General features: G+C 32.1%; 2 pseudogenes; both read left to right on the top strand.

Moving 5' to 3' along the window:
* Positions 1 to 911: 911 nt before the first annotated feature.
* LOC120587813 (uncharacterized) lies at positions 912 to 1,030 on the top strand (annotated as a pseudogene).
* Positions 1,031 to 7,608: 6,578 nt separating this feature from the next.
* LOC120587720 (DNA primase large subunit-like) lies at positions 7,609 to 9,769 on the top strand (annotated as a pseudogene).
* Positions 9,770 to 10,561: the final 792 nt, after the last annotated feature.

Genomic DNA, 10,561 nt, shown 5'->3' with positions numbered 1-10,561 from the left:
TAGGCATACTTAATTCTGTGATCATTTAAAGGCAAGGATGATGGCTCATTAAGATGAAAAATCAATGTATGACTTTCTTAGTATGTGTTTCATAGCTGGGTTTTAGGTTTATATGCTCTTTAACATTTTTGTTTTCTTTTCAATTTCATAATAGTTCTTTATACAGGAGCTCACTTGAATACACACACACACACATATGGTAAAAGAAATATTTGTTTTTATATGTAAGTTTAAATTTAGGAAATGGAATTTTAAAATATCTTCATATTTTATCTGTGATTTAAATACAAGATTATAAAGTTTAGAAGACAGAGTTGTTTTTCACTCACAATGATGTAATAATAAGATTTCAAAATAATTACAAAATTATTGAATAAAAACTTTGGAAATTAAAATACTATACAATTATTTAAATAGTATTCTTAAATATTTAAACTTATTCTTGTGTATATATAAAAGCAAAAAACTCAATTAATTTTATCAATTATTCTGATAGAAGATTTCTTTAATTAAAATTTCTCACCTGGGACTTGTCCCCATTTTTATACTAAAATAAAGATTCTCACATTACTAACCCATGAATAGCTTGTAAATTTTCTAGGACAAGTAACATATTTTGAGAATGTCAAACCACCAACTATTCCCAGATTTTCACGAAAAGGAAGGAAGTATGAGCCATTTTATTTTAATGCATTTATAACCTGGACCAAGTACATGCATTCAGATAGCATTTGTTAAACTAATAAGCATTGTGCTGGTTATTCCTGTGTTCTACTAAAATCCAGTCTTGGGTAATAAATTTAAGTCTACAGCTTGGAACAATTTTTCATTAGATTTACTAGATTACAGTTTAGTTTTCCAGTTACCTTTTTGCTATTTAATGCAACTTATTAAATGGTGGGTGACTCCAGGTCTATGGCCATGCAACCCTGAACAAGCCCGCTCCCATCTGATCTCAGAAACTAAGCAGGGTCGGGCCTGGTTAGTACTTGGATAGGAGACCACCCAGGAAGATCAGGTGCTGTAGGCATAAAAAATAAAAAAATAAGGGGTTGTAAACTGACAAGGTCCTTGCAATCTGGGAGGTCAAACAAGAGTTGCCCTGCCTGAAAATAAAACAAACAAACAAACAAACAAATAAATAAATAAAAGAAAATAAATGGTGACTCCAAGAGACTAGCTGTCAATTAAAGAATAGCTTTCTAAAAGTTATGCTATTGTATTGAGAATTATATCAATTTACCAAGGTTTTGATAGTTAGGCAACCTATGTCTTCAGCCACCTAGTGGTTTTTTTGTTTGTTTGTTTGTTTTGTTTTGTTTTTTTTAACCAAAGAAAACTCTTCTTACAAAGCTGTCCATGGAGTTCTGTAGAAAATTGGAACTTGTAGAAAATTTTAAAATGTATTTATATTTTCACTTCAGCTCCAGTTATGATTCAACTACCAGGATTGTTGTATTGAACTTGATTCAGGAAAAGTAGATGAGGGGATTTTAAGGCATATAGTAAGTTCTGTGTACCTTCAACTCACAATAAACCAAAAGACATCTGACTTCTCACCCAAATTATTTTACATTGTGTTGAAGAGCAATAATCTGTGGTTACACAAAACCAAAATCTATTTATATTTTCAAACATTTAGCAAGACAGTTGTCATCTACCAAATAATCAACTAACTAGCATATTAAAGCTGACAATGTGGATTATAATATGATATGTGTCAGACAATACAAAGATGAATAAGCACAATCAAGCCCTCAACAAAGTACACATTTGTAGAGAAGAGAAACCCAAACACACAGACACACACATACCCATGGAAGGTGAAATAATGCAATGTCACAGATACTTCCAGTTTACTGAAAAAACATGGCTTACCTCAGCCATAGAGAAACTGCAAATAAATATGTTTTATCAAACACCTAATTATTTGGAAAATATATATTTTATTTTTTAAATACTTGTATATAATTATTATTATATAACATATAGCATTTTATATAGCCTGTATATAATAATAATAATTATTATTACCATAATCATCATTATCACTGAGGCAAAAGTAGGTATATGTGAGTTCCAATACTCAATGGCAGTGTGAGGGGCTCTGTGGAGCTGAATCCCCAGATAAGCTGATTAAATGGGGGGAAAATCATTTAAAGTCTCTAGAAATGGTTCCATAGGCATATAGCAAGTGACGAAACATTTATGACAATCTGCTAAAATTTGGCAAGAGCAGTGATAATCTGACACATTTGATTCCTTTGCCTCTGACACAGCCCAGAGAATCCATATGTTCATTGAAGTATTATTTACTATAGTGAACATATGGAGGCCACCTGGTGTCCATCAATAAATGAATGGATAAAGAAGAAGTGGTACATATATACAATGCAATATCACTCAGCCTTAAAAAGAATGAAGTCTTGCCATCTGCAACAACATGGACTGACCTAGAGGGTATTGTGCTAAGTGGAGTAAGTGAGCAGAGAAAGACAATATCATACGTAGTATCTAGAGAATAGGATAAACAAACAACAGAAGCAAGCTCATTAATACAGAGAGCATTTTGAAGGTTTTCAGATTTGGGGGTGAAGGGCCAGTTTGAAAGGGGAGGGGATTAAGAGGTACATATTGATAGTTACAAAACAGTCATGGAGATATAGAGTACAGAATGGGAAATATAATCAGTAGTATTATAATAACTATGTATGGTATCAGATGGATACTGGATCTATTGGGGTGATCACATCATAAGTTATATAAGTGTCTAATCAGTATGATGTACACCTGAAATTAATATAATATTGTATGTCAACTATAATTGGAAAAATAAAAAATATAGAAAAAGTAAAAATGACAACACAAGAAATATTCTGAAATCATAAGAACTTATATCTAGCATATATAATGAACACTTACAACTCAATAATGAGACAAATAACCCAATTTTAAAAAATGGGCAAAAGAACTGAATGTTTTTACAAAGAGATGTACAAATGGCACTGAGTGCATGAAAAGATGCCCAACATTATTAGTCATCAGAGAAATGCAAATCAAACCATAACAAGATATCACTTCATAACCATTAATATAGCTATTATAAAAAAGACAGATACTAACAAGGTTGGACAAGCATGTAGAGAAATCAGAATCATCATATATTCCAGGTGATAACTTTAAAAAGGTTCAGACACTTTGGAAAACAGTCTGGCAGTAAGTCAAAATACTAAATATAGAGCTACCATTTGACCTAGTAATTCCACTCCTAAGTATATACTTGAGAAAAAACAAATATATGTCCACAAAAAAAACTTACATATGAATGTTCATAGCAACATTATTTATAGTCGCAAAGATTGGATACAATCAAATGACTCTCAACTGATGAATGGATAAATAAAATGTAGTATGTCCATACAATGAAATGAAGTAATGATGCATGCTACAAAATGAATGAACTTTGAAAATATTAAACTAAATGAAATGATGACATATTATATGGTTCCATTTACATGAAATGTCCAGAATAGGCAAATCTATACAGATAGAAAATAGATGAGTAGTTACCTGGCACTGGAAGGGGTGGGGATGGTGATTGGGAGTGAAAGCTAAAAAATATCTAATTTACTTTTGGGGTGAGGAATATGTTCCAAAATTGATTAGTAATTATTGCACAACACTGTGACTATAGTAAAAAAAATGTTTGGTTATACAAATTAAGTGACTGAATATTATGGTATATATAAATATTATACCTCAATAAAGCTGTTACAAAACAAAAGTAGATAAATGGGACCTTTGTCTTATGGATATGGCTGTCTCTCTGTAGGCATCAATTTGTCAATATCAGATATATTTAGGAGGGCCAGGCATTTGTTTAGAATAATGAGTTTTTTGGACATATTTTCAACATCTTTCTAAAGGATTGAACACACTATGTAATATATGAAATTTATAACATTGTTAATGGAGCATCAAAGAAGTAAAATGTTTAATAATCTCAGACAATGATAACTTAAAAAGCATCTGATTGATAATGACTTGGAACAGCAGATAACAAGCTAGGGTTGCTTGGTTGAACCTCTTGCAAAAATAATGCAAAAAAAATAAAATAAAATTATCCACAGATAATTCATTTTAAATAGCCCATTGTGAAATATGAAATCAGAACTCAGCCATAGTAAGGAAGTGAAGTTTGTGAAAGCATGGTGAATGAGAGGCTAGGGAAGTGAAATAACTGTTTTGTTGTTGTTGTTGTTGTTGTTTTCTTTTATTAAAGGTATTAAAAGGCAGTGGGCCTGTGAAGGACTGTAAAAACTGTAGTTTGGACAAAAGGTAAATAAATACTTTTAAAACCGATCTTTCCTGAAAGAATAAAATTCCTCTAAGCTGAAGCAGTATAGACAAAAGAAAGTGTTTGGAAACATTTTACTATAGTTTTCACTAAAAGTATTGTTGATGGCAATTGTTTGCTGGCATGAAAAATAACCTTTGAAACTGATAATGACAATATTAGCAGAGATAGTTGATAACTGATATTTATAAATGCTTTAGATAAAGCTTTTTTAAAAAAAGAAAAACAGGTTGTTTCTATTAAATCAAAATTTGAAAAAATATATCTGTTGAATATATTTAGCAAGGTATATAATCAGAGTAATTTATAGTTCTAAGATCAGCTATTTTAAAAATCTTTCCATAGATTTATACTTACAGAATTTCAATGTCATAATCTTTTGTGATTTATGCAGTTCTGATCCTTTTGTAATTAGCTTTCTAAACTTAATTTTCTTTTTTTTAAATATCATTAGAGAGCTTCTTTTGTTATCCTGTTTAAAGAGTTATCTTTTTTGGCATGTTTAATGACTTCATAAATATCCTGAACACATGAAAAAGACTCACAATAAACTATTTAATTTCAAAATTTGAAAGTGTTTTTAAAACAAATAGAGAATTAAAAACAGTTACTACATCAATGTGATTTTTCCCCCTGGATAATTAGACGGAAAGTGTTTTGAGTTAGAGTGACAATAGGGCAAGCTTTATGAGTGCTTACTTGAGGGTTTTTTAATCTAAAAAATTCCCATAATCTATCTTAAAAGCTCTTGCTCCACTTTGGCACTTTAGACCTGACTGATCATTATCAGAACAATTTTACTTTCATTAAAATATTAAAATAAGAATTGTATGCCTCAAATTGTAGAAGCCTTATCATTACCCATTACAGTATTAGTTGTCAAATATTTGCAGTCTACAACTAGACATAAATATTTAAATTCTTTCATCAAATCTTCATGCATGGATGAGTTTCAATTATTTGTATATAATTTCTCAGGATACTTTTTCTGAAACCCATGACTCTTCAATGTTTATTTTAAAAAGAGAGAGAAAAGAAACAAAAACAACTCAATCATTTCTAACAGAAGATAACAATGGTTTGTAGTGCTGTGTGAGGTGGTAATATAGGAAAAGCAAGGGGTTTGCCTTAGAATAAGTTCAACCTCACGTTCTAAGGTCATTATATCTGCAGATTGGCAATTTAATACAACCCAGCAATGGCATAATCTGAAGATTGATGGAAACTAACCATAAAACTTAAGAGAATTCTCTTTTCATTGTGTATAATAGAACAAAGGAATCCCTTCCCTTCAAAAGGATATTCACTGGCATCTGAGTTCAAATAATGGTATAATATATTTAAAAATGACCAACTTGAAATTATATTTCGAATTTCTGAAATCCGATATCTGATTCAAAAAACTCTGCAGGCAACTTTTATGAAATACAAAATATCACAGTCTATTAATAGTAAATCAATATGCAAAAGGAAGAAAAACAGCTCTTCTATTTACAGTACCTACAGTGCACAGCAGTTACAATGTCAATATGTTAAGTTTCCAAAACTTCTTTCCACCTGTTGTCTGTTTTGCTCTTTTGTAAAGTGTGTGTTTAAATACATAGTTCTATGATAAGAGCTAAAAGACACACATTGAACGAATATAATAATTGCATCTTCTAAAATTTCAAGTTTTAAAAATAGTATGAATTGAACTGAAATGTCAGCTATTTAGAAGAGATATTTGGAAAGTTTGAATTCAAGTACTTTTGATCACATATTCTAGGCAAATAAAAGAAAATTCATGAAGAATATGTCTTTAAATGTTTGTCATTTAAAGTTAAATTTCTTTGGAATATGCATTAACTATTTTAGATTATAACATAGCTATATAAAATTTAGAAATAAAACTACCCAGGTGAATATATGTATATTTTCCACATTTGATCTAATATTTGATCTACTAACAGATTATATTAAATTATGAATTGTATGGTAACTAACATAAAGTGATCACCAAATTTAAATGTAACAATTCATCTTTGACCTCATTCTAAAACAAAATTGTTCTATGGGGAAATTTATCTTTAATAATCTCTGCAATGTAAGTGTGTGTCTGCGTGTCCAAGAGTGTGTATCTGTATTATTGTTCTGAACAACTATGTTGACATAATAAATATCATTGATATCTTTATGCACATGTTTTTCTTAGTTAACCGATACCAAGTGAAGTCTAACTTCAGCGCCATTATATTCTCAATAAATTAAGAGCTAAAATATCATACCTTGAAAATACTAATTTTCCATTCTCCCTGCTAATATAATATTTCTACTATGATAAGAAGTGAGAATATTTCCTAGGTTGGTCAGTGGGGCATGGGAAGGGTGAAGAATAACACTATAGGATATTTCACAAGACTGAACAGCTTTTCTCCCAAACAGAATTCTTCATTGGTTCTAGGGAAGCTACCACCACCATGACCTGCTACAGATTTAGTCCCCTGTACTTTAGAATTTAAATATTTGTCTTTTAAATATATATCAAGATAAGAATGAATGGCCAGTATTTCTGTACATAAACTTTAAAATGAAAGGGACAGAAGAATCAATGAATTTGAAGACAGAACAACAGAAATTACTCAATCTGAATATAGAATGAAAAAATAAAAATGAATAGAGGCTCCAGGATCTGGGATAAAAAATAAAAAAAAAGACATAATATTTATGTCTTCTGAGCCCCTGACAGGAGAACGTGGGCAGCTATAGAAAAAATATATATATATTTGAAGAGATAATGGATGAAAATATTTCCAAACTGGCATAAGACAAAACTCTACAGATTCAAGGACATAGAATTCAACAACACCATCTATCAACAGGTTCTAATTGACATTTATAAAACACTCCACAAAGAAACATCAGGATGTATATGATATTCAAGTGTCCATAGACATATAACAAGATGCACCATACCCTGAACAACAAAACAAAAAAAAAAGTAAAAGAATTAAAATTAGACAGAAGGTATCTCTGACCACAATGGAATCCAACTAGATATCAATAAAAGAAAATTTCCAAATATTTGGAAAAGATAGACACACTTCTAAAGAATCCATGAGTCAAAAAAATATCTCAATGGAAATTAAAACACAATACAATGAACTGAATGATAGTGGCTGTGGTTTTTGCTATTGTTTTCTTCTTCTTATCCACCTCCCCACACCAAACCATCTAGTGAATCTGGCAAAACTCCACACTCTGTGACTTAAGCCATGTGGGCACTTTTCAGAAACAGGGATCTGCATTATGCCAACCGTCACAAGCCTGCCAAGGCTGTCATTGTTTCCAACGGGCTTGAGAATGATCCAGTTGCACAGTTTAGATGGGATCACAGGGAATACTTAGAAAATTATCTTGTTCAACTGCTTTCTGATGCAGAGAGTTTAGGATAGGTAGTACTTTATGCAAATTTATTTTAGAAATGTTTAAAGCAAATATTCTATTTGTGACATTTCAAGCAAGTTTTAATATTGAAATTATTACAGTTTAAAAGATAATGGGACTATATATCTGTTTTTGTTATTGGGTAATTTAAAATGGTTGAACATTAAAATTTTGTATTTGAAATTTCTCATATGATTAGTACTGAGGAGAATGTTATGGACTGAATATTTGCATCCATTCAAAATTTATATGTTAAAATGTAATCCTTAATATGATGGTATTTGAAGGTGGGATCTTGGGGATGTAATTAGGACATGAGGGTGGACCCCTTATGAATGGGATTACCATCCTTATAGGAAGAGAGCAGAGAGTTTCAACCATCTGAATACAAGAAGTAGACAGTCTGCTACACAGAAGAGAGCTGTCTATCACCAGAACCTAACCATGCTGGCACCCTGATCTTGCAGACCAGTCTCCAGAACTGTGAGGGATAAAATTTCTGTTCATAATAAGTCACCTAGTCAATGGCATTTCACTGTAGTAGCTGGAAATAACTAAGACAAAGAACATATTCTTTGTAAAATGCAGGAAAAAAAGCAAAATTTAAAAAGTTTCTTAAAAAAATACTAATTGTTACTAGAGGAATGCAAAATTCATGTTAAAACTTGAATCATGTATTCATTTATAATAACTATGCAAGATAACATAGCATTCAATGATCTCTTCTGATTATATTTTTTCAAATACACAAAGTAATAAGTTCAAAACTTTGAAAAGTGCCTACCTGAGGTTTCCAAATCTATAATCATTCTATTAACTAACTTTATCTAGATTCTAGATTCTAGAGTGAGAATTATATTTTAAAGACAAAAACCAAATCAAGATGTGGCACCTGCCTGAGTTTGCAAGCTAGGACTGGGGAGGTCTCAGTGGAGGTGCAGGATCCTCTGCCAGCACTCTGTCTGAGGGAGGGCTGCCCCTCCAGCCCTCCCAGAGGCCAGATGGCTCAGTTCCTCCCCACACATCTCTGGTGCCTTTCCAGCTGCTGCCCCAAAGGCGCTGGAGGCCAGAGTGATTTATAGCCAGATCCTTGCTGGATGCACAGTCCCATGAGAGACTTGAGCCTCTGCTTAAACACGTCAGTCATTCCTACACTGGTCAAGATTCCAGCACACAGGAAAATGCTGGGAAAATTTCTTTAGATCAGATCAATTCGCTTTCTACCAAATCCTTTCCACCTTGGATGCATCAGTTACACAAAGCCTTGCTGGAAAATCACCTTTGCCATGAAGGCCGAATGCAGCATGTCCTCTTCCTAAGGTCATTGGTTTGACATTGGAATAGGCACTGCAGTTCTGGAAGCAATAATTTATTACAGGAGAGATGGATCTAGACAAGCTTGATAAAGGCTACTCTTACAATAACCGTCATAGCTTCTGAAAGGAAGGTAAAAGTTCAGACTATATACCTTTCAGTTGCTTAAAGATTATTCTAACCAATCCACCAAGCCAAGGTGATTAGTACGGGTGCTCACTGAGTCACAGCAATCCAGAGCTGCTGAAGCAGAAGTTATAGTCATCTAAGATCTCTCCTAGAGGGATAAACTAGATTTTCGGTTTAGTAGGGACACACTACTAGGTAGCCTGTCAGAAGTTCTTAGAGATGACACATAATGTAGTTAATTGAGGTTTTTCTTTGAGTCATCCTAATCAATTCTTTATTGAGAATCAAAGGATTCTAAATAGTAGTAAAGACATCAAGAAGAGATCCATCCAACCAGAAACTCCTCAACCCAAACCAAGTGTCCAGAAAATCAAGGATGCATTGTTTTTGCTGGCCTCTCTAAATTCCTCTCTAGACATGGTTATGGAGGGATTAGAGGATTACCTCAGTGAATGCTTCTTGGGCAATTAGTGACCCTTTTTCCTCACTAGCTTTCATTTTTAAGATTTTGCCTTTTTCTTTTTTAACTGTTTTATCTAACTTTTCCCTCCTCCCCACTCCACCCCACCACAATCCATCCATGTTCTTAGGAAAGCTGGCTTACAGGTAAAAACAAAGACAAAGGGGAAGAGGAAGAATTTCTTTTGAAATATAACACTTAAATGATGTGGTTTGAGTCCTGTTTAAGGAGATAAAACAGCTTTCTGGACTGGTTACAGTCTCCTAAAAAACAATCAAACTAAAAACAACTTTTATTTTAACCCTTACCCCTGTATTTTGATCTAACCCTTTTCTGGACCGTTTTAGTTAACAAATATCAAAATGTAAAATAAATAAATAAATAAATAAACAAACAGACAAATAAATAAACAGGCAAGCTGAATCAAATCAAGTATTGAAGGAAAGGTAATTTTCGATAGGTGAAACATGCGTTCTTGAGAAACTACAATTGTAAATTCACCATATATATATAATGATTTTAATAGCTAGACAAAAGGAGTTTGTTCCTTTCTAACGTAAAGGAATTTGTTTCTATAAAATGAGAAAGAAAAAAAGCAACATGATCATACAAGTCACCAGATCATTTTACTAAAAAAAAGGAAATAAAATGTACTAAGATAAAATATCAAATTATATTGTTTTCTGTATGCCAGTTATTCAATAACTGAAATATTTCACATATACAATACCCAATACACAATAAGAAACATTATATTTTGTCTCTGTATTTCATATGTACATCAATGTTTCCTATAATTGCATCGATATTTGGGAAATCCACTGTTCACTGCTTCTTTATATTGAGCTTATTAAAATTCTCAACTCTGCCTCTCACAT

Source organism: Pteropus medius, unplaced genomic scaffold (assembly GCF_902729225.1).
Source record: "Pteropus medius unplaced genomic scaffold, Ma_sr-lr_union100, whole genome shotgun sequence".
NCBI classification, from domain to species: Eukaryota; Metazoa; Chordata; class Mammalia; order Chiroptera; family Pteropodidae; genus Pteropus; species Pteropus medius.
The sequence above is the reverse complement of the archived record's forward strand: the minus strand, read 5'-3'. Positions and strand labels throughout refer to the sequence as shown.